The 24,556-nt window shown below is 37.4% G+C and overlaps 1 protein-coding gene across 7 annotated transcripts in view; it reads left to right on the forward strand.

Annotated features, from left to right (window-relative positions):
• Positions 1-24,556, forward strand: part of PAM (peptidylglycine alpha-amidating monooxygenase) — a 238,202-nt gene that overhangs the window by 15,611 nt on the left and 198,035 nt on the right. For 6 of the 7 annotated variants that reach the window (XM_084881780.1, XM_084881786.1, XM_084881787.1 and 3 more), the window contains exon 2: positions 21,696-21,788. The exons of the other annotated variant lie outside the window; for it this stretch is intronic. The gene's annotated coding sequence lies outside the window, so the exon portion shown is untranslated. The remainder of the gene's footprint in view (positions 1-21,695; positions 21,789-24,556) is intronic. 7 annotated transcript variants of the gene reach the window in all.

Here is a 24,556-nt window from a genome sequence, read left to right on the forward strand (position 1 = left end):
ATTGAACATAGTTATTCCAGCTTTAAAAAATAATTATGGCTCTGGCCTGTGTGGCTCAGTTGGTTGAGCATTGTCCAGTGCACGGAAAGGTTGCCAGTTCAATTCGTGGTCAGGACACATGCCCAGGTAGTAGGCTCTACCGGAGTCAGGGTGGGTGCAGGAGGCAGGGTGGGCATGGGAGTCTTCTATGAATTGAAGACTTTTAAGCCACTTTCTTATTGATATCTACTTTGACTTCTCTAATTAAAATTGCATTGATGTTTTTCTCTCTCCATTCCTCTCTCTGTAAAATCAATAAAAACATATTAAAAAATAATTATGATCTGTCAGAGTAGCAGTTTCCAGGCAGCTGAAAATTAACGAGAAACAATATTAATGGAAAACTTTTTTAAAGATGAACAAAATACTATAACACATGAAGAATTTTAAACATATCCCATTATGTGCCCAATCTGCCATCATATGAAAAAAAAAATCAGTAGAACAAATTAATTAAATAGCTTTGAAAAATAGATAATTAAAAATTAAAATGTGGTACAAATTCATTACATAACACCAAAGAATAAAACACAAACTAAGAGAAAAAATGTCAGCCATAGTCAGCTGTAAACATTTGATTATATCTATGTATATAAAAACGACCAGCCAACCGGCTGGTAGGTGTGATGCTCATTGACTACCTGGGGCAGGCACTTAACGCAGGAGCTGCCAAGGGAAAGCAACTTTGCAGAGTTCCCTCTCGCACTCTGGGACCCCTCTGGATATTGGACTGCCGGTTTTGGCCAATCCCTGCAGGCCAGGCCGAGGACCCCATCTACAGGAGAGACCTGCTTATTCTGAAGACACCCTTCAATCCCAGGCGCCGCCCCAGGTGTGGCCAGCCAGGGAGGGACAGTGGAAGGTTGGCTTCAGGGCATGTCCAGCCCGTCTCACCCAGTCCCATCCCACTGGCCACCTTCTCATTAATTCCCTTTCAAAGTGCACGAATCCATGCAACAGACCTCTAATCCTCTCTAATAAAAGAGAAACGTGCAAATTGACCGTACCTTCACTACACCCACAAGCCACACCCAACAGCCAACCAGGGCGAGTATGTAAATTAACCTAACCAAGATGGCGGTTGCTTTGCATATCCAGGCCAGAGCAAAGGCTGAAGACAGTGTAGAAAGAAGCCAAGCGCTGCAGAAGGGAGCGAAGCTTCGGAGAAGCAAGCAAGCGGGGTGGAGAGAAGGAAGGGAAGCCGGCGGGGTGGGGGAGAAGGGAGGGAAGCAGGCAGGGCAGTGGAGACCACAGCAGGAAGCCCTATTGCAGGAATCTTCCTGCAAGGGGCATCTAGTTTTCTTATAAATATGTACGTATTGATAAACATAGAATGAAGTTGTGCTATGCTTACTGTATTGTAACCTGTTTTACTCACTGTTCGTATTCTAATTTCACTTGTGGGGTCATGTCTGTTTTTCCTTTTTACTTCTTTCAAGTGATCTAGTAAAAATTACCTAAATTTTCTTTTTCAATCACTTTTTCACTCTATTTCCATGTACCCATCTCCTTCCCTCTTTAGTTTTTTAACCCACCTGGTTGTGTGTGTATGTGTGTGTGTGTGTGTGTGTGTGTGTGAAGTGTAAGGCATAATTAAAACTTGACCCCTTCCTCACTTGAAACAAGTTAAAGAACAGTCTACTTTTCCATTGGTTTGTGAATTTTATTTATTATATATGAATCAGGGCATTGATTCCTGGGAAGTATATAAGTTTATTCTCCATTGATATGTCTGTTCTTCAAGTATCACATTGATCTCATTTTTGGAGCTTGAAAATAGCAATAATGACTTGTAACTTGTACATTCTAATCATTTTTTAATCAATTAGCTTTCTCTCACTTGTTTATTTCGGATCATTGATTTTTAACTAGTGTTATGCATCAGCATTGTGCATCTGGGAAGCTTTGTAAAAATATACATAATCTTTGTGAATTATAAGTTAGTAAATTGAGGTGGGGCACAACCATATGTATTCTGAGAAAACTCCCTAATGGATTCTGATATGCATCATGTTTAAGAATCACTGTTAAAAGACTTTCAGCATTATTCTACTCAGTTCTATGCTACCTTGAGCTTATTAATGGAATTGCATTAAACTTACCAATTAATTTTGGGAGCAATAGCATCTTTACAGTATTTAGTTTTCTCAAACTGGACGACGATATGTGTTTTCCATTGTTGCCTAAGTGCGTTACTAGCTCTCAGCAAAATTTTATTGTTTTTCTTTGTTTGTAACCCACACATATCTTATTAGGGATATTCCTACATATTTAGTGGTGTGTGTTTTTGGCATGTTTTTCTTTCTTTCTTTCTTGCACTATTTACATGGAACTTCATCTTAGTTGAAATTATTTTTTTTAAATCACCATGCAGCTATTGAGGTAGTAATACGGAAATGGAAAAAGTGAAGCAGCATATAAATTGAAATGATGTAGACTCTAAGCCACTTTCTTATTGAGACCTACCTTGACTTCTCTATTTAAAATTGCAAAGCTTCACTTCTAATTCTTGATCCCTGTACCCCTACTCACTTTCCCCCACATCACTTACTATTATCTAACATATAATTTACTTAAATATTTCCCCCTTATTGTCTGTCTCCATTAGAATTTGAAACTTCATCGGGCTGGGATTTTTAGAACATAAACAGCAGGGGAATATAGCAAGAGTCTATAAATTTTAATGAAATGAATAAAATTTAAGGTGGGAAAAATCAAGTATATAAGTGAGGGTTTCTGAAAATAGTGACCTAATTTAGTTAAGGGTGAGAAATCTGATTCTACTGTAATATAAGGTTTAAAAACTAGCCCAAATGAGACCTTTTTCTTCCTAGAAGGAATCTATGGGTAAAATGTACATTCTAAAAATTGCCTTTATCTAAGAGGTAATTTATATTTGCATACGTGTGGAACAGGGAATGTTACTGTTCATTCCCAGAGCTCTGTTTACTATGTGGAGGTCTCTTTTATTGTCCCTTGGAAATAGAAAGTGTATTGGTTAAGCCACTTTTAAAGTTTTTCCTGCAGAATAGAGGTCATTAGTGTTATCTCTCCAATTTTATAGGTGAAAATTGAAGAGAGAAAAGTTGTTTTGCTAGATTGGAGATTAATAATGGGATAGTTGTGTTTATTTCTTCTGTGGTGCTGAAAATGAAAGGTCATCTGCCACACTACTATTTGCCCTTGAAAGACCTATGGTTATTTCTTCTGCAGACAAAAGTATGGTAATAGTGACTTAAGACTTGAATGGTATTGTGCTGTTTTGAGTTAAGCACCTCTTGTATCCCCACTGACATCCCCCCCCACTACCCCAGCCACTAGATAGAAATAGTTCAAAGGAGAAAGCATGTATCACAGAAAACTTAAAAAGGAGACTCAGACAGATTGCCTTGCAGCCCCCTCAGCTCCCCACAATTTTTTTTTTTAATATTTGATTTGTCTTCCCCTTTAATACTTGCATATTGCTCTTTTGCAGTCTCCTTGATTTTGCCCCGTACTTGTGTTTATATGTTTGTATTCTGTCTTCTCTTTTAGGTGGCAACACTGTCAATGGCAGATGGTTTGTCTTCTATTTCACAATTCCCCAGAGCATTTGTGTACCATGTTTTAAACAAGAAGTATTCAATTAATGTTTGCTTCACAGGTAAACAAGGTTTCAGGAAGGAGACTGTGATATTACCCAAAACCATATTAAGGAGTCACAGTAATCAAAACAGTCATTTGGTCTCCCTGGCATTTAGAGCGAAATGAGAACTGGACCCCATATGAATGGGTGAAATGAGTTGTGGGACTGCTCAAGTAGATGATTGTTATTGTTTCCTCCCAAAGTCTGGCCTGTGACATTTTGTTCCAGGGGAAATTCTAGACCTCTGGTGATTTAATCTTGCCAAATTAGAAACCTCTGAGATGAGTCATTCCCATTTTCATTCACTTTGTTTTTACACGGAAGACTGCATTGACAAATGAATGAAGCTTAGTTTTCAAATAGGTTGGTGATGATAATTTTCTCAGTTTGTCCTTGTCATGGTTCCCATGATAATATTTTATATGTTGATGCTATACAGGTTACATTGTGTGTTTGGAGGGAATATGAATCAAGCAGCCCCTAGTACTCAGAGATCTGTTGATAGCATGGGACCAAGATCAGAATAGAAGAGAAGGACGTTTTGTGGAAACCAAGTAGGCTTGCCATCTAAGACCATGGCTTCCATAAAATGAAGGGGTTAAGTGAGCTAATCTGTAAAGTACAGATTCTCAACTCTATTGGATCCAATGCCTCTTTTTTATAGCATATGATATATAGTGCTTTTTTTACTACCATGAAATGAAATTCATATAGAATATAACCTGTATAATTAAAAATATATGCTCCCTAACTATAATATAAAAGAGCAGAGTGCCAAATCAAGTAGTTATAATAAAACTAGAGGCCTGGTGCATGAAAATTTATGCACTGGAGGTGGAGGTAGTCCCTCAGCCTGGCCTGCCCCCTCTCACAGTCCGGGAGCCCTCAGGGGAAGGAGGTGACCCGGTGATCAGGGGAAGGCGATGCCCCCATCACACCTCTGCTGCTGCCAGTGCCGGCAGTGCAAACCTCGGCCAGCCCTGGTTACCTGAGCCTCGGGCAGCCCTGGGTGGCTGGGGAGCTGCCATCCGAAGCTTGCCTATACCTAGGGTCAGCCCTGGGTGGCTGGAGAGCTGAGGGGACTGGGGGACTCTGGAGGCAGGTGCTGAGTGATCAGACCTGCCTCAGGGCGGGCCCAGCTATTATATAATGCATACCTGCTGCCCGAGCAGGGCTGAGGGGACTGGACACTGCCATCTTGTGGCTGAGGGCACCATCATCTCTGAGGGCGTGGCAGTCAATTAGCATATTCTCCTTATTGGCTGTGGGTGCTGCCATATTTGTGAGGCTGTGACAGTCAATTAGCATATCCCCTCTTTATTAGATAGGATAACATTTAAATATGTAAATGCTTACTTATGATCACATAGGAAAGTTATGAAGTATATTCAGAAGCCAAATACTATATGTGGTGGCTACAATTGCAGATGGATATCTGTAGTCCACGAATGGCATTGTTGTTAGTTATTTTTCCAGAATCATGAGCAATTCTTAAGAAAGTTTCAAGTCAAAGGAGATTTCATGTTACTTTGACTTACACAATTTGACTTTCTAAACTTAGAAATTTTTAAAGCATTCAAGAAGTTCTTTACTTTTGTATGTAAAATGTAATTGGGTCCGAGGCTTAGATAATCATGAACGGGTTTATGACCTATGTAGTTCATGGAACATTTGAAAGTTGAGTAGGATGTGGTCCAGTATTTCATTAAGAAGGACTGATTGTATTTCATGTTGCATGATATATCTCTGAAACCCTGTCTGCTCACACCAGTCTAGTAGTCCTCACCCCACACCAGTACCAATTACCAGATTTCTGAATGGCCTCTACGGGGCAGTACTGCCCTCATGGAAAACCTCAACACTTGTAACAATTGGGGTCAGGGAATTCTCTGTTGTGCGGGGCTGTCCTGTGTATTGGAGAATGTATTGGAGTGGCTTCTGCCCACTCAATACAAGTGCACTCCCCTGGTTGGGATGATCCAAAATGACTCCAGACATTGCCAAATGTCTCCTGGGGAGTAAGTAAAATTGCCCAGGTTGAGAAGCACTACTCTCAGAAGCACTAATCTGTCATTAGTATAATATAATATTTGTTAATATGGATAAAAGCATTGCATACAGCACTAATAGGTATTATTAATTTTTCTGCCAGGCTCAGCTGGTAATGGAAGCTTTTACAGTTGGCATTATTTAATTGTCTGGCTCTGAGGGGTGGGAAGTATGTATAGTACAAGATGATGAATTTTTTGTGATACGAGAACTTCAAGAAAAACTGCCACACACAAAAAAAAAAACCCTTTGATAAGAAGGAGTTCACCAAATTTCTTTTTGACAAGTTCGACATTAATGGTAAAGGTTACAAAATCAGCATTTTAGCTCTGCAAGAAATATTAGACATTCAATGGGTACCTTTGTATTTTACAGATGAGAAAAGTGCAGTCACAGCTTAACTGTGAACCAGGACGTTAATCCTGTCTTGGGTGTCTCCCACACTGTTCTTTGTACATTACAGTGCCTGTCAACCAGGCTCTATTTTAAAACAGCTTTAGCTCTCTGCAAGCTCTGACTCTTGATAAGAAATAAAAGACAAAAATAACACTTTCCTTTAAAACCTTGGTCTCCATTATGCATGCCAGGAAAAATAAGTGAGAAGGTTAGGTATTATATACAGGAACTTGCTTTCATAGATTCAAACCCAGAAATATTTTTATGCTAATGTAATAACAGCATTTTCATGGTGCTTTTGTAGACTAGGCATTGTTCTTAGAACTGTGCCTTTCAAGGCTTAGAACAGCCCTAAAGAATAGCCACTGTTGCCCGGCTGGTGTTTGCTCAGTGGTTGAGTGTCCACCCATGAACCAAGTGGTCACAGTTCTATTCCTGGTCAGGGCACAAGTCTGGGTTGTGGGCTTGATTCCCAGCAGGGGCAGCTGATATGATTCTCTCTCTTCATTGATGTTTCTATCTCTCCCTCCCTCCCTCTCTGAAATCAATAACAATATTGAAAAAAAAAAGAATAGGTACTGTTATTATTATTCATCCCCCTAATGTACTGATGAGATACATTAGATGAGATACCAAGAGCCTAAGAAATCTGTGCAAGGTTATAGCATTCATAAGTGGCTGAGCTGGGATCAAGCCTTCTGCTGGCATGCCCGTCCTCTTGTCAGTCACCTACTCCAGTCTACCTGCTTCAGGCCTTAAGGAAAGCTTGCTGTTATATCCTGCTTGTGAAATTGATATTCCTAGGAGCTAAATGTTTGGAAAGTTTCAAATCTGAATATTTTCAGGGCATACTATATTTTCTTCAAAGATGAAACCAGTGTTCCCCAACATTTACACGAAAGGTGAACTTGGTCTTTGTAGGATATAAGTGCTTCTTTCATTTTGTCTATCGGAAGCAGTACTCTGCATGAAGTTCATAGCAGGAAGGAACCGGGATCTGAGATGAAAGGAGTACATAAAGTCATCTTCCTTGTTTGTTTCACTCCTTGTTATTACCCCAGAAGAGAGAGAGAAGATTTTGAAATCCTTTATTGCAAAATGAGTTTGAAGTAGACACAAACAATATATTTGATTGACAGCTATAAAAAGAAGCAAAAGACAAAAACAAAACACCAAACGAAACAAAAAACAAAAAACAATAACCCACCCTTATTTCAAAAAGATACTTGAAGGAAAAACATCTATATTTATTGAGAAGTGGATGCAAAACTTTCAAACATAATATTTAAAAATTACAATAGCATCACAGGGTTTAGAAATATTTCCAAAGTCAATATTAGGTTTATAAGTTCCAAGTAGTAGAAAAGGCAGAATCAATTAAGTACTATGTTCCCAGTACTCTCTGTCTCTCACTTCCTCATTTTATTTATTGCCAATGATATTGGTATAGGCAAAAATGAATATTTAAATTTGTTTCCATGGTCTAGATCAGCTACATAATTTGTAGGGCCCAGTTTGAAATAAAAATGTTGGTAGGATTGTCAGATTTTGCAAGTAAAATTAAAGGTTACTTGGCTAAATTTGTGTGGTGTTTTTTCCAGATTTATTGAGGTATAGTTGACAAATTAAAAAAAGTATATATTGAATGTGTACAATGTGAAGTTTTTCTATCTATGCATTCATTATACAATGATTATCACAATCAAGCTAATTAACATATCAATCTCCTCATATTGTTACCTTTGGTATGTGTGTTTGGTGAGAACACTTAAACCCCACACTCTTAGCAATTTTCAAGTATATAATTCTGCCCACAAATCAGAACCACATCTAAGATAAAAAGAAGCAACCAGTGCCTGCATGTAATTGGTTTAGGGTTCAGCAGGGCATTTTATAAAACTGTCCCAAGTAGTTTTAGTGCACAGCACTGATTGAGAAACCAAAGTGTGATCACTGACCCAGCAGTAATTAGCATCACCTAGGAACTGGCTGGACATGCAGATCCTTAGGTCCCACTCCAAGCCTGTTGAATCAGAATGTTGGGGACATCCCCCCAGAAATCAGTGTTTGTTTTAACAAGCCCTCCATGTGACTCTAATACATTTTAAGGTTTGGAACTTCTGCTATAGACAATTGGATAATGCTGAAAGTTTTAAAAACTTTGTGTTCTAGAAGAGAACTCTGGTAGATGTGTGGGGGACTGATGAATAAGGATCCGACAAGGGATAAGGCAGCCTGTCAAAGCTGTTACCTTTACAGGATCATGGGGGTAAGAAGAAGGGGTGAAGAAGTAGAGCAATGTACATAAATGAAGGGAGATAATGGGTTCAGGAGACTTTCCAGAAACAGAATTGGTGGGATTTTGTGGCTGATTGATTGGGTTGAAGGAGAGAGACAAAATGTGTAAAGTTTCTTTCTGGGTGATTAAAGGATGTTGTTTAACATTTAAACAAGATAGAAATGTCCTTAGAAAGTGTAAGCTTGGGAAAATGGTAAAGATATTGACTATGGGGTGTCCTTAAGCATCCAAGAGATGTTTTGCCTAGTTGAGAATTCGTTTCTAGAACTTTGAAAGCAAAAGGTGATTGGGGGGTAGCACTGGGAGTTCTCACCATGAAATTCACATTTTTTAAATTACTCAAATGATTATATGTACGCACTAAATAATTTATTTTAAAACATGTTCATTTCCTTTCACATTGAGATAAAGATGATATGCTTTAAACAAATCTGTAATCTTTTCTATTTGGGTCATTTATGTGAAGTTATTTTTGGTAATTAATGAGTTTGTACAATGTGCTAGCAAAATTTAGTGTAACAAGAGTTACTTTTTGCAAATTTAATATTCCATTCTTTTGTCAAATGTATACCAAGCGCATCATTTTCAGAGAGAAAAAAAACCACAAAAGACTGAGATGGGGAGACAAGAATAAATTTCTCATTGTGGCTGATAGAGAAGTCAGTTTTGTGTCATGATCAATTCTGTAGGTTTCTAGAACCAGACAGAGTATTACCTACTTATAGCAGACATAGCATTGGACATTTTACTTAGACTCTCTTTGCTTTGAGTTCCTCAATGGCAAAATGGCTAAGTTTATGATATCCATTTTACTGGGTTTTTATAAGAATTGAACGAGTTAATATTTGTCAAAGTACTTTGAAAAATGCTCAGCATTTAATTAGCAATCATAAAATGTAAGCTTGTTTTTAATACAGAAATCCAGTTTTTTCACTATTTCGTCTTACTTTCTAAATTGTAGCTATCAACAGTTTGAGTTTTTATATTATTTATGTCTGTTTATGAACTCTGAACATTGAAGGGAATGATTATACACCAGAGAATTGCTAGGAATTAAATTCCAACCCATTCATGAAGAAAATATAGAAATGTATCAAATACATAATATAATTTCTAAATATATCTTAAATTTAGACACATGCAAATTTTTTAGCTCAAAGTAGGGGTCAGGAGGAAGAGGATTTAAATTCTTTATCATTTTAAATCTTATTTAATTAATCTTCATTCTGAGCAAAGTTAATAGCAAATCATATTTACTCTGAACACAGGAATAAGCATATTACTACACTTTTGAGCCATAGCATAAAGGTCAAGAATATATCATAACAATTTCTACATCAAAAGTTATATAAAAGAAAGCTACCAAGCAAAGTGTGATTATAATTAGTAATAATAATGATAATTCACCACTGTTCTAATATTTGACTCTAAAGGGCAATGAGAAGGAGGCAGCACCTCTGAAAGCAGAAAATGATCTTATTCTTTCATATGAGATTTGTAAATTAAGGCCATTCATCACCACTCCTCAATTATTATGATCTTAACTTCACTTCAGATCTTCCCTTAGTTTAGAAGTCATTATGCTGGTGTAAAGGCCAGGGAGAAACGCTTTATCTTTAACATTCTGCTTATCTTCCTCAAAGAAGTTTTATAATCCATATTTTTCATTCTATTTCAGTGGTGGTGGGGAGCTGGAAATTAAGGAATAGATGTAGTTCTGCGTATTTGTATGTCTAGGATCTGTCAGATCCACAGAGCTCTTGTAACTTAGGCATATGTCCAGAGAGGTTCTAAATATAGCTAACTATCCTGTCCTACTTGGAGTTCTTGTGTTCTGAGAATGACCCATGGTTGGGACAAACATCCTGGGCCCAGAAAAAGGTATTGAAAGCATGCAACTGTGAATTCTAAGTGCTTAAACTCATCCTGGACAAGATCCCAATCAGCTATACTCCTGGAAGGGAGCTATTGTGCAACGCTCATCAAGGAAATCCTTATTTCATGATACTTGCAGAGCCAGTAACTCTTTCAGAAGTGTACTCCTTAGTGAATGAATAGAAATATATAGGGCTTTACAGAGGTAAAAATGAATGTTGGATATTGTCAAGCTATATTGGGTATTTCCAGAATTTTTTTTTATAGCTCCCCATTTAAGGAATTGGGAGTTCTCTAAGTCATGATTTAGCAAGGATAGTGAGTGCATGAATTGGGATTTATTAAATGGTATATATATTACAGATATTTAAGGGTTCTGTCATTTTTTGACAGATTTGGCAAAATAGATTAATTAGTTTTAGATTTAAGAAATAAAATCGTTTCATATCTATGAAACATCTTTTGCTCTTCCTCATTGTAAAAAATACTTGAGGAAAGTCCAATTTCAGTTAATTTGTACTTCCACAACTCCCATTGACTTGAGTACCAATCACTGGGCCCTAGTAACAGAATTTCTATATTTGATGTCTTAGCTGAGAAATTAACAGTTTTGAAGTAATTTTCTTTTATAATTTAATCACATAATTCAGCCTGCTTTAAATTGTTTGTTAACACAGTGTGACAATTTATGTAGTAAAGATAAAAATTTATTATAAGAAACTGCCCACATGCTCTGTTGAAGGGTAATTATTTTGCATATACTCCATAACTCACTAACTTTGATGAAGGTGGCAGTGAATTATTATGGTCTTTACTTTGTCAGAAAGACTTTAATAGCTTCATCATGCTACTGGTGTCTTGAAGTTATGGATTGTATGGAAGGCATAGTAACTTAATTTTTTATAGAAACTAGATTTCTCAAGTGGTCAGTAATTCAGTTAGAAATTCAAAATGGTGATGTTTGTCTCTCTATATTTCCACTAACAACAGCAATGAAATACCTTACTTAAATTTATATAATTAAAAAAAACTACTCATATATTAATATGAGTAGAATCCTCATATTAAATTTAAAAAATATTTGAATCCTTTTGTAACACCACTGAGTAACAGTAATGGTAATCTGTATTATGTATGGGTCAATTGTGTTACATCTCATTTTCATGATATTATGAAATTAAATATTATGTTGAGGGAGGGTTATAATTTTATTTGAAGCATACTGTTTTATTCTTATCCCTTTTGCATGAAATTCTTAAGCTCGGTTCCTAATAAGTAACTTAGTTTAACAGCAAAATTGTGAGCAATCTGGTGTCATTTATTAAAATATGTATGTGTTATCTAGGAGTGGGAGATAAGAATGTGTTAATGGTTGAAGGGGAACATATCAGCTACAAGAACAGAATGGTTTGGTGGTTAAGTGTCCTAATGGTTGGCACTCAAGGGCAGTGGCTAGATGTCAGAAAACAAAGATTATATATAGACTAGAGGCCTGGAGCACGAAATTCCTGCAGGGGGGTAGGAGGGTGGAGGGAAGAGGGTCCTTCAGCCCGGCCTGCCCCTCTCATAATCCAGGACCTCTTGAGGGATGTCTGACTGTCAGTTTAGGCCCTATCCCACAGGCCTAAACCAGCAGCCAGACATTCCTTTCACAATCTGGGAATGCTGGCTGATAATTACTTACCTGCCTGCCTGCCTGATTGCCCCTAACCACTTGCCTGCCTGTCTGATCACCCCTAACTGCCTCTGCCTCAGCCCCCGCACCGGGACCCAGGGTTCCCTCCTCCAGCCGGCCACAGGCACCTGAGACCTGGGATTCCCTCCCTCTGGCAAACTGCAGGCACCTGGTACCCTGGGCTCGCTGCCCCGACCCCGGCTTTGTCAGAAAGGACATTGGAATGATGTCTGGAAGACATCTGGTCTAGCCAGTCTAATTAGCATATTACCCTTTTATTAGTATAGATAACATTACCAAAGAGTAATGCACTTTGCTAGAGAAAAGTTGGCTAATATTGGCATTATTAGGAGACAAACCTTTAAGTCACAGGTATGAAAAGTACATTTCTTTTAAGTTGGTTTTTAAAGCATACAGTAAAAAAAGAATAAAATAACTGTTTTGCTATTAAAAATTCAGTCTACAGACTGAATTTGATACTGATTTTTTAAAAATAAAAAAAACTTGTTTATTGACAGTTGGAATTTTTAATTAAATGTGTTGGGTGGGGTGACATTCAATAATAAGATTATATGGTGTTAAGAGCACATTTCTGTGATATATAATCTGTATATTGTATTGTGTGTCCCCCACTCAAAGTCATATAATCTTCCATCCCTTTATCTTTTACTCCCTCTACCCCCACCCTCTGGTAACTACCATACCTAAAAAGGTAAGCATTTGTTTATTTTACTACAATAAAAAGAAAAATATACTAAAATGGTATTATAAAGTAATAAAATGCTTCCAGTTAGAGAATAAGATAAATATAAGGGTTAGCCAATTATTCATATTCATAAATATTCAGTAGTCATCAGTAGCCTAAATTTTGTGAAAATACAATTTCATTTCCTTGTATATGATCTTGGGAATAATTTGCCCATATTTAAAAATATTTTTCAGTACTTGACATAATTCTTGAAGCATTGAAGATGCTCATTAAATATTTGTTGATTGATATTTGTTTATTCAGGCAATTATAGTCTTAGCTTCATGTGCACAATAATATCCTTAACTGTAACTTGTTAAGTCTACTTAAAGCTCACAGAACAGGTATAAAATGAAACCTTTAAAATACATACAATAAAAACTTTGTCTACGCCTTAACCAGGTGACTCAGTTGGTTGAGTGTTGTCCCATAGTCAAAAAGGTTGTGGTTCGATTCCCAATCAAGGCACATACCAGTGTTGCTGGTTTAGACCCCAGTCAGGATGAGTATCGGAGGCAGCTGATCCATGTTTCTCTCATCGCTCTCTCGCTCTCTCGCTCTCTCGCTCTCTCGCTCTCTCGCTCTCTCGCTCTCTCGCTCTCTCGCTCTCTCGCTCTCTCCCCATCTCCCCATCTCCCCATCTCCCCATCCCTTCTCTTCAAATCAATAAACATATCCTTGGGTGAGGATTTTTTTTAAAATAGTGTACAATATACTAGATTATGGAAATTAATGTATCTTAGTTATTATAAAACATGCCATAAATTTTCATTGTTAATATAAAACAATATTTCAAGAAATGGACATTTATTTGCCGGAAAGATTGCCTCTAGCATCAATAGTGCTATTATCCCCTTTTTATAGAGGTAGAAAGATCACAGTGGGTCTTGTGGCCATCCTGGTGCATATTTTACTGTTAGAGACCCAGTGCACAAGTTCATGCACAGATGGCGTCCCTTGGCCTAGCCACCAATCTGGGCCATGGGAGGTTGGCCGGCTGGGAAGAGTGGCCCGCAGGAGGTTGGCCACTCTAATTGGGGCCATTGGGCCAGTTGGCCCAGGGCGGTAGGGGCTGTGTAAGAGAATTCTTTATCAACCTGCTTATTTCAGTTCAGGGTCACAGTGTAGCCAGAGCCTATCCCAGCAGCTCAGAGCACAAGGTGATCACCCACCCAGGACAAGATACCTTTCCATCTTAGGGTGCACTTACAGGTACAACACACTCACTCAGAATGGGACAGCATCGACATGCTGGTTTACCTGAGGTTCATGGCTTTGATGTGGGAGAAAACCAGAGGACCCAGAGAAAATCCATGTGACATGAGGAGAACATGCATTTTCCATATAGACAGTTGCTCCAGCTGGAACCAACTTTTTTTTTTTTTTTTTTGCTTATCAGCATTTTAACAAAAAAACTTCATTCAAGGACCTGCTGTAGTTTTTCTCCAATGAATTTTTCTGTTGTCATAGTTTTGCCAAATGTTGCCAAGGAAAATAATAAAAAGAATTAAAAGAACAAACAAAAAGCCCCTTTTAAATAAATTACAACATTATATGAGATTTGTTTCTGAATACAAGGTAGATATGGTAAATTCATTTTCTTCAACACCAGGTGAGAAAGAACTTATCCTGTTATTTAATTGTAAAGCATTCAGTTTTATGATATACTAGATAACTTCAGAAAGCTTGTTTCTAGGGTTTTATTTATGACACTAAGGGCCCAGTGCACGAATCATGAACCTTGAAAGGAACTGTGGGCCACAAGGCTGCGTGCCATGGGCATAGGAGTAGTTCTTGACCCATCCTCTGATCCTTCCTGCTGCAGCCCACCGCCTCAGTCCCCTGTCTGCCAACAGCCCTTCTCCCACCACCACCACTCCCTCACACTGGTGATGACCCCTCTTGCACCTGCTGAAAGCACAGAGCGATTGGGGCAGGCACCAGCAGCGGGTGCTAGTGGGGCTGAGGCTGTCAACAGGTGCGAGTAGTGGCTACTGCCCTGATCACCCCTCAGGAGTAGGGGGAAGTGAAGAAGCCCTCAAGGGTGATCAGGGTCGGCAACTGCTGTTCACTCCCACTGATAATGCTGAGTGATCGGGGCTTGAGCTGGGTGCCAGGAATGGAAGCAAGCGGCAACTCTGGCTCTGGCAGCAGGTGCCCAGTGGGACCGAGGCACACAGGAGCAAAGAATTTTCAGTAACCACGACAGGCTCATCCTGCTGACAGCAACTGGTGCCCCTGTTCAACTTCTCCGACATCCTGCCACAGCCTATGCCTGCCATATTCCACACTCTGCCACCTGCTGCCGACGCCCACCATGTTCCGCACATGCCCCCTGGGGGTCAGCGCACATCATAGCAGTAGGTTTATAGTTGTAATGCAAATAAATAATACAAGAATCTATATATATAAAAGCCTAAGCAACCAGCCAACCAGCCAACCTACCATTCGATAGCTATGATGCTCAGTGATCACCAGGGGCAGACACTCAATGTGCAGGCATGGAAATATGGAACAGACTGATGAATCTCAGAGGGAAAGGGATGGGGGGGAGGCAGGAAGAGATTAACCAAAGATCTTATATGCATACTAGAGTCCTGGTGCACAAAATTCATGCACAGGGGTGGGGGGGGGGGAGCAGTGTCACTTAGCCAAGCCTGCACCCTCTCCAATCTGGGACCCCTCGAAACTATTGGAAAATCTTTAATTAGAACAACTGTTGGTTAAGTTCAGTATTTTAAGTATATTATGTATGGAAAGTACTGGCTTTACTTTAAAGCTTAGCAGTGTTATAGTAATATCCTTTCTCATTTAAAAATATGAACTAGTAAAATATTTTTAAAAAGATTTTTGAAAACGTTAAATGCATTAAGTAATTTGAGCAACACTTTAATCCTAGATTTATGTGCAGAATTAATTTATCAGTTTTGTGAAGTGATTAAAGTTAAAGCATATTATTCTTACATTTAGAATTCAAAAGTTTTAAGTCAGCAAAATGTGAAACATATTGAATATATTGTTTTATATTTACCTAAGAATTTTTGGTTTAACAAACGGACAGTTTTTAATTTTTTAAAAAATTCATTGGACATATCCATGTACCTAATTTTATAAAATTAGCAGATTCTTCCTAATCTGTTTGATTTTTAAATATAGCCTTCTAAGAAAAATAAATTTTTGTAGAAAACTGAAGACTTTGGTTAAATATGAAACTTACAATTTGGTTAGTTATTTTGTATAAAAATTATGTGAATAAATGAAAGGTTACCATCTGAAAAAATATGTATCTATTGAGCATGTAATATGTAACTATGAAAATTCGCATATTCGATTTTTGCTTGAAGCCCTCTAACCAGGTGCTTCAAAATCTTACATCTTCTGTCCTGCCTGGGTAGCTCAGTTGGTTGGAGTGTCGTCCCAATAAGCCAAGGATGCAGGTTTGATCTCTGGTGAGAGCACATACAAGAATCAACCAATGAATGCATAAATAAGTGGAACAGCAAATCCATGTTTATCCCTCTCCCCCCTCCTCTTGCTTCTTCCCCTCTCGCTCCTCTCTGGCATCATCTTTCATGAGATTCAAAAGTCCTATTTCCATTGTGTTGTTTACATAGGTTATGAGACTTTTCTCAAAATTAAACAAGTGTTAGACGGTTCCTCCAAACATTGACAAGTGAAAGAAGAAAGAGAAAATTGGTTGAAAAGGGAGATGAGTTACTCTGGCCTGATACTTTTTCTTATTTCTCTTTTTGCCGCTATCTTTTTCCGCACATCCTTAGATAAAACTCAAAAACTATTATTGAGATTTTTGTGGGAACCAAGTGAGACAAGAAGAAAAATGTAAAATTGTTGTCTGACCCCTAAAAGTAGTGAAGGCTGAGATTTTGATTTCCAGAAACAGTTTCAAAGTACTTACCAGACAACTCTTTGCTGCCTTAATTTGTGTGTACAGATTGCTGTTAGAGTTGTTACTGTCTGTTTTGTATCAGACTTGCTAGCTAATTTCCTTGCTTATTAGCTAAGTGATTTTCTTAATGGGTACCCTTTTGACAAAGGAATCTTAGCTGCTCTGAGAGGAAAACCCAGTTTTTAAAAAAAACGGTGAAAAAGATAAGGGATATCTGTATTCATGCTGCTACTGTGTTGTTGGTGTGGGAGAATATCTGGTGATTGACCTTGATTCTTTACTGAAGTCACAAAAATATGCATAATTTGGCCTTTATCCACAAAAGCAGATAGCAACAGTCTCCAGTTAAAGCAGGGATCCAGTTTCCTTTGTTTTGGGTATGGAAAAAGGGATGTTTTCCAACCTTATTATCGGAGGGGGTTTTGTGAAAATTTTCCTGAAATTTTTTAGATTCTCCACTTTGACAAGAGCATTTTGCTTGCATTCATATTTTATTAACCAAGAGTTATTTTGTTTAATTTATATTTGAAGCTTTAGAAACCTGCAATACTATGCTTAAAGGAGAAATGTCTTTTTATTGAATAATCAAAGAAAACTCCAAAACCCAATGGCATCAACATTCCTCCCCCCCACCCCGCCATGATCTGCTGATACATTTTAGATTAGGGCCCCTGTAAGGGACACTGGACATTTATATTGGGGAGCCATATTAAGATTTTTTTTCACAAACAAGTTTAGGTTGGATCAAGTCAACGGGGGCAACACCAGCAGAGGTGAAGCCTATGGAGCGAACAACCTGGGAAACTCATCCTCTTCATGAGGTGAGTCTCCAGGTGCCCTTCATCCATGCTGGAGCCAGGCTTATGGGGGAATAGTCTAGGACTCTCATACCCCCACCCACCTGTGTCTATACAGCCCATGAATCTGACATGGTACCAAAATGTGTATTTATTCATCAGATTTCATCTCAGAGCCTGGGCATTGAGATTGGGTATTTGCAGATCCACATAGCAGAATCAATCTTTTAGGTAAGGCAAGAAATTATGAGCTTCCTGGTGTCTAAGGTAGGAGTCATCTTTGTTCTCGCAAAACTGGTTACAGTTCTTTTCATTTATTAAGCACATCACAATCAGTCAGATAAGATTAGAGACGATAGTGAAAGAGAAAGCATTTTTCTCTTTCATTCTTTCATTTGACTCTCTTTGTACTTTTGCCTCCATTTTCTTTCCCTTGCTTGCCCATCATATTAGAGGACCTCACATTCTATGAACTCTGCTTCCCTCATTGAAATGTAGCTACCTGCTATCTGTTTAACTATGAGCAAATTATTTAACCTCTCTGTGCCTTAATTTCCTTACTGATAAAATGGCAATAGGCTATTGCCTACCCTGTAAAGTTGTTGTGAGGTTTAAGTGCATTAGGATGTATCAAGCACTTAGCTTAATACCTGTCTGTATAAAGTGCTGAGTGACCAATTGTCTAATAATTACTGATAGAACCTATTATTATAGTAATGATTGAGAGCCATATGTTTCATTTCCAAGTGTCAAAATATTAAACAGGACAGATTTGTGGATTCTTTGGGGGCTGGTGTTTTGCTTTTTCTATGAAAATACACTTATAGAATGTCTTAAAGATACAAAAGCACTGTTGGGTCAGTCCCCAGAAGACTTCTCAATGGTAAGAGAGAATGTCCTAAGAACCCTAGGAATCATATTGAATTTGTTACTTTTATTGGAAAAGGAGACAACAATATACAAATAGTGTTGGACTTTTGTGTATTAATTTCTCTCATAGTAGACATGGTGCTTTCTTTATCCAATATGAATGTTCTAAATTATATGGCCATCATTAAATCTTATTTATAAATTAATTTCTGGCATGATGAGGGTATTTCCTTTTTTGAGGTATCATGTTTTTAACTATTTAAAAGGTAACCTCACTCATTTTGAGAATACTGTATACAAAATAATTTTGAGGGACTTTTTATTTTCTTCTATGTATTTTCAGCAGGTGGCTAATGGTTTTTGACCTGAAGTACCAGCATATAGACCTGAATGTCAGACAAAATATTTTAAATTGCATTTTTATCTTGCACAATGAAGCACAGTAGTTCTTTTTTGAGATTGCCTTGCATATTTCTTCAAGTAATTATTGATAGAGATGTGTCAGATTGGTAAAAGAAGAGAAAATTATAATGTTATGCATTTAGGTCTTAATAATATTTAAATATATTCAGATTGGTAAATACAAGTATTTTAGCAAATAATGGATCTGATATATTTTCATGTTAAAAGCCATTTTAGGTGCATGATATTAACCTTTCATCTCTCCCATGTCTTTGGGCCATTGCACTGAAAAATCACATATTTTAATCTACACACTTTTTTTCTTGAGAATTTTAATTTTCTCTTGAAATTTATACCATATATTTCATGGCCTATTTTCACACAACCTTTAAGAATTATAGATACTCAATAATAATTCTCAAATTTTGTGTAAAAATAGACCATGACATATACTCTATGAATGATAAAGGTTATTCAGGGCTACAAGATTATAAATTTTATTTTATTTTTAAATTTCGTCATTGATTACGGTGTTACATATGTGTCCTTATTCCCCCATTACCCCCCTAATGCCCTCACCCCAAAAAGTGTCTATGTCTATTGGTTACGCTTATATGCATGCATACAAGCAATTTTAGATCATTGTCAACATTTATTTCAAGTTAAGTATTGGCACAAGCGTTTATACAACTGTAGTCTTTGCAATAATGTAATAATGTGTTGCATAGTTTGTATACTGAATAACACTTCAATTTCAGCATAGTTGAATTTTTGAGATGAAGATGTGTATGCAGCTTGATTGAGCTCAAAGTACTCTGAAAAAAATGACAATGAAAAGAGTTACATTTTCTATACTGAATATTTTAGAGCTGGCATTTTGCCACTGAACTATATATGAGGGAGGAATATTGTATGTGTGCTTTGCACTTAAGGCTTAATTTCTGATGCTGAATTCCAATTTTGTTTATTCCCTCAGGTAATTACTGGTTTTCTAGATGCAAAAGAAGTGTATCATTGGATTTTTTAAAAATGGTTAAACTTGTATTGTAGATATCCTTTCTTTAAATTTGGGCACTAAAAATCCTCACACATCAAAGGAGTGTGTGACTCTCATTTGTGGCTAAAGAGTTAATCATCTCTCAGCAGTGCTTTGAAGTTAGTTTTTTTGTCCTTTTTCTTTTTTTAACTCAGCATGGGTTCATGAATAAAACTAACCACTCTGATAAGGATAGTGTATTATTGCTTTTGCATATGGCTCTTGCTAATAAAAATTCAAATACTGGTTAGTTTGCTAGAATAAAATCAATGTATTATATGGCATTCTCTCCCCCCAACCCCTCCCCCCCTTTGTTATGAAGCCCTCTCACAGAAAATAGGTGGGAAAAAACAGCATGGGGTGGAGAGAAATTACAAGGCAATTCGGGGTTAAATATAGTTTACCCTTGATGCCTGTGTTGTGGTTAGTCTGTAATCTGCACAGGAGTTTACTTCTCATTGCCCTACAATCCTTAGAATTCTTATTCCTTAGGACTGAATTCCTATTCTTTAGTCAAAGTGTATGAATCTGCTTTTTGTGGGTAAGGTAACAATAGTAGCAGTGGCTGTTACTTAATTTAACAAAGTGTGTATGTTTGTGTTTTTAAATGCAGCTCTATGAGAATCTATATGTTGAAGAATAAGGTGGGATGAAGAATATGTAGGTGATTGCTAAAACAATTCTGACAGTTGCTAAAATTAAGTCATCCTACTTAAAGATTACCTAATCTGTGCATCAAATAGGATTTGGCTTTTTAAAAATTAGGATGTTTTCCATTATCATCAATACAGAAAATAATTGTACCTGGGTGCTTTCTTCAGAAGGTAACATGAATTTAGAAACCAGAGAATATGCCAGAAGGAGACTGATGATTGTATAAAACATTCCATACTGGAACCAGATACTTGGCTCCAACCAGGCTCAGCTGGAAAGACTCTTAAAGTACAGTTAGAGAAGTGGTTTTCAACCTTTCTAATGCCACAACCCTTATTCATAACAGTAATTTTGCTACTGTTATGAATCATAATGTAAATATCTGTGGTCTTAGGCGACCCTGCTAGCGGTTCTCAACCTGTGGGTCATATTATTATGAGAAATAATTACTAAATATGAAAAAATTATAGTGATCAAAAACTGCCAATTTCAGAGCCTTGGAAATCTATTAACATTTATATATTTTGCATATAATGGAACAGATCATCACACAGGCTCTTGCTTGCCCTTAGAATCTTGTTCAACTCAGAACACCAGGAAGTTCCTACTATTTTGCAGAATTGGCAGTCAATGTGAAACTTATTTGTTATCCCTGAGGTAATGCAACTCTACCTGTCTTTTCTCTTTCTATTTTGCAAACAGTCTCCATAATGCAAATATCTTCCCAGTTACTTGGAAAAGAGGGAATGCAGAAATTAGTTGTCAATAATCACAGTGTTCAGATACCATGCTATGTGCCTTACAGAGATTTGTGTTAGGTAGATGACCCCAAAATTTTATGTCCAGTTTCATCATCTAACCAGGCTCCATTCATTAATTCGTTGATCATTTGTCTCCTTCACTTAATTGTCTAACAGGTGCCTAAACTTACTGCTCACTGTTCACTATCTTTTAGCTGCACTGGACTTCTTATGTTCCTTGAGCATCCAAGTTTATTTCTGTCTCAGTCTTTTGTTCTTGCTGAAAGGCTCTTTCCTTTTATTTCATGCATCTTGCTTCTTTTTCTTATTCAAATGTCATTTCTTATTTTATTTTTTTATCTTTATTGACGAAGGTATTACATATGTATCCTTATCTCCCCTTTGATCCCCCCAATCATGCCCTTACCTTCCTGAGATGTCTAACAACTGAATTAAGTCATTCTCAGTTTCGTCAGTTTCTTGTCTCAATCATCCTATGATATGTTTCTTCAAAAACCCTTTTCCACATATATAAAATTATGTTATTTATTTGATTGTTTACTTTTCTTATCTCCCAACCCAGAATGCAAGATCCCTGAGAGCAGTGGCCTTTGTGGCTTGTTCAACCCTGTTCTCCAAAGACCTGAAACTGTGCGTGGCTTGCCAATCTTCAGAGGTATGATTACTTATTTCCATAGTTTTATAGGTGACCAGAGTGAGGCCCAGAGAGGTATAGTAGCTTGTCCAAGATCATGGGCATTAGAAGTGGCAGAGTTGAGATATAGACCCAATGCTGGGCTCTAACAACCTGAGCAACAATGCAATTGAAGATCAGGGGCATTGATAGGAAGGCGGGGGCTGTGCTGAGTGCTTGTAACTTTCCTTGATTCCCTGGGCTGGCAATTACTGTTTGTCTACCATTGTCAGGCAAGAGCTGGTCCTGATTACTTCATACTCTAGTACTCTTGACTTATCTCCCTTCCTTTTTCCTTTTGATTCAGTGCCCAAGACACCCATGGTTAATATTTTACCAGAATGCATTTGAACCCTCACTGCCTGGGAAAAACAAACACTGGGTTTTAAAGAAGCTCCCAACGGCCTAGAATTCATGATTTTGAACCCAAATGAAAATTTCCACCGACTTGGTTTCTTCCTTTTTATATATATGCTGTTTCTGAGCATTTGTTACTTGACATTACCATTGATTATAGCTACAACTTTCTTTCGTGAGTTTTTGTTAATAACACAGATGATGCTTTGGTTGTGTTTGGCCCCTATTAACTAGAATATTTCTACCTCCATGCCTTTCCCATCCCATTCCCCACCCCCAATGCTGCAGTGGGACCATTTATGTTGTTTTCAGCCAGGCATTCTGCAGAATAAGACAAGACAGTTTGACAAGTGTATCATAAAATGTATAAATATGTGTTAACTTTTGGGGGCGGGGGGAACGAAAAGAAGAAAACCAGACCAGTTGATTAAAATGGGATAATCAACTGCATAATAAGTCACACCCAGCAGATTATAGAGGGAGAAGTTATTGGCATTTTTACTTCAGGACATTTGGTGTGCTTCATTGCATTTGACCTTTTAGAAGCTATTGACATCATTTGGGAACTGCCGGTAAGCCTGCCTTAACCAGTTAAAGAGAAGGAATCGTGGTATTGTGTAACTGACTTGATTAATTTAAATCCAAACACACACAGTCCTGCACGGATGCCCTTTGCAATGCCCTTGCACAAAAGGATTTCATTCAGAAGCATTATAACCCACATCCTGCTGTCAGACCCTTTAGGCTCTGTTGGTCCTCTCAGACTGCTGGCAGCATCTTTAACCCTTTTTATGCTTCCTTTTATCTCATGAAAACAATATCTATGCTTAGATTCAGACAAATGTTCTACATTTCACTCCAAGTTCTTTCTTTGTGTCCTAGGGAAAAGGTATTTTAAAGTTCCACTAATTGAGAGACTAAAATGGGAACTTATCTAAAACTGGCTTCTTTAGAAAAGTATATTAGAACTTAATCCAGCACTTCCTCTGGGAATTATAATCAAAATTAGAATCATGAAACGTTGAAATAAATTTTTGGCATTAGAGTAAGCTATCATTTATAATACCTTTGACTTTTAGAATAAAAACATTGAAGGCTTTATAATCCATGTTTAGTTTTGGGAAAACATCAAAGTTAATTGACTTGTGGGTAATTTCCAAGTAGTATAAGGATAATATAGTCCTGGATTCTTAAATGAAAGTGAAATTAAAATTATTTAAGGATAAAACTTAGAATAATTTCAGTCATTACAGTCTGAACTGTGTGAAGTACCCACACGTTGGTCACTCTGCTGGGCTTGGTTGCAGAAGAGGGCAAATATTTGTGTGGGAGAAATTTAGAAAATTGCTACTAGGTGCTTCACAGCACATAGAAATGTTAAACTGGAAAGGACCAACACCCTCATTTTAAACAGCAAAACAACAACAACTACAACAACAAAAACAACAACAACAAAAACATCTATCCTCCTTCTTCTCTTCCCCCCCCCCCCCCCACACACACACACATGATTATTCAAGTTCTTAAAGGCCCTTACTTGGCCAACTTCTGCTTCTTCATTACCCACTTACCACACTCTTCCAGAATACTGATAAAGCCTTTCAGGAAAGGTGGTGTAATCCCATTCTCTGGTTTTATTCATTGTCATTAAATTTAATTACTGTTTTAAGGGCTTGTGATGTGCCAGTACTTTATGCATTATCTTTGTCTTCATAACTACAATATTAGGTATTGTTCTTCTCTTTTTGAAAATTAGGAATTGGTATTTAGAAAAGTTAGGGATTTAACAAGAGTATTAGTTACTCTGAGAAGGTAGGTGGGAGCTGAGGAGGCAGCCTCTCTAGGATATCTGTCATTAGCCAGATAGAGGGAAGAGAAAAGAGCAACAACAGGTATTCCTCCCAAGCCTTGTCAGTTGACTTGAAATGTTATGGTGAATGAGTATGCCATGGGTCAATAGTAAGAGAAAAAGAATTAAGGCAATTTTGGCTTTAATTCTGTATGGATTCACCATAAGGGAATATGAGGGCACCTCCATTCTAGTTACCAATAGCACTAGATGTTTAGGTTGAATGTATTGGGGAATCAGGGGACCTAAAAGCTATGAGACACAAATGCAATTATGGCATTATTTTGAGCCTCTATTTGTTTTCATTTCAACCACATTAAGTTCTTTCAAAGACCAAGCGAAATAATATATCTAAAATACTTTGTAAAATGAATATAATTAGGACATACCATTTTTGTTCATTTATTCAGTAAGTATTTACCCAAATGAATGGCAAATGTAAAGGATGGTGCTATATAGAGAATAAGAAGGAAATATAGACTTTGTCTCTACTTCTCAAAAGATTAAAATGAGTAGGAAGATAAGATGCATGATAAAATACAGG

The sequence above is a fragment of the Pipistrellus hanaki genome, assembly GCF_964339955.1.
Source record: "Pipistrellus hanaki genome assembly, chromosome: 4".
NCBI lineage: Eukaryota > Metazoa > Chordata > Mammalia > Chiroptera > Vespertilionidae > Pipistrellus > Pipistrellus hanaki.